At 41.4% G+C, this 1,275-nt stretch overlaps 1 pseudogene; it reads left to right on the plus strand.

The window, feature by feature from the left end:
* The first annotated feature begins 5 nt into the window (after positions 1-5).
* Positions 6-947, plus strand: LOC102481146 (tyrosine-protein kinase RYK-like; annotated as a pseudogene).
* Positions 948-1,275: the final 328 nt, after the last annotated feature.

The raw sequence follows: 1,275 nt of genomic DNA on the forward strand, positions 1-1,275 counted from the left end.
ATATTTTTCATGGGATTTTAGTAGATGAAAAGGATCCCAATAAAGAAAAATAGGCATTTGTAAAAACAGTTAAAGTCAAGCTTCTGAGATTCAGGTGACAATGATGCTCATCGAGAGCTGTAAGCTCTGTGGTCTCCATCAGATAAATCTTCTCCCTATCAATCATGTGTGCATAGAAGGAGAAAAGCCCATGGTGGTATTGCAATATGTGAATTGGGGGAATCTCAAATTGTTTTTACAGCAGTGCAAATTAGTAGACGCTAATAATCCACAGACAATTTCTCAGCAGGACCTGGTACACGTGGCCATTCAGATTGCCTGTGGGATGAGTTACCTGGCCCTGAAGGGAAGTCATCCACAAGGACCTGGCTGCTAGGAACTGTGTCATTGATGACACACTTTAAGTTAAGATCACAGACAATGCCCTCTCCAGAGACTTGTTCCCCATGGACTATCAATGCTTGGGGGACAATGAAAATAGGCCAGTTCGGTGGTTGGCTCTTGAAAGCCTAGTTAATAACAAGTTCTCTAGTGCTAGTGATGTGTGGGCCTTTGGAGTGACCCTGTGGGAGCTCATGACCCTGGGCCAGATGCCCTATGTGGACATTGACCCCTTTGAGATGGCTGTGTACCTAAAAGATGGTTACCGAGTAGCCCAGTCGATCAACTGTCCTGATAAGCTATTTGCTGTGATGGCCTGTTGCTGGGCCTTAGATCCAGAGGAGAGGCCCAAGTTCCAGCAGCTGGTACAATGTCTCATAGGAAGCCTGTCAGGCTCCATTGCAGCCTGTGGGGACCCTTGGAGTAGAGCACAGTGCCAGCAGAAGCACTCCTATCTTCCCCTTAGCCATGCTTTCACATCAGAACTTTTAAAGAATCTTCCCCTTAGCCATGCTTTCACATCAGAACTTTTAAAGACAGACTTGATAAGGTGGACTGTTTTCCAGGTATCATTTCTGTTAGGTTAAACTGAAAGGGTTTTTGTAAAGTTTTTCACCACAAAAAAATTTTTAACAGTTATTTTGGACTAGGGGTGCATTCTTACAAAATAAATAGTTTTTTTAATTGTTTAGACATAGATATTTGGAATAGCTGTCTTAGTGCCAACTGCTTTTATTTTTTTACTTCATGAAGGTAATGTAGGTGACTTACCTTTAAAGTCTTATTTAAATATTATTTTTATCACTACTCTTGGAAATGATTTGTCTTCAGATGCAATACTTTTCTTAGGAAAGGAAAAACAGTATAGAAAAAGAGTCTGGTTTGCCTTGTAAG

This window comes from Tupaia chinensis, unplaced genomic scaffold (genome assembly GCF_000334495.1).
Source record: "Tupaia chinensis unplaced genomic scaffold, TupChi_1.0 Scaffold145551_1, whole genome shotgun sequence".
NCBI classification, from domain to species: Eukaryota; Metazoa; Chordata; class Mammalia; order Scandentia; family Tupaiidae; genus Tupaia; species Tupaia belangeri.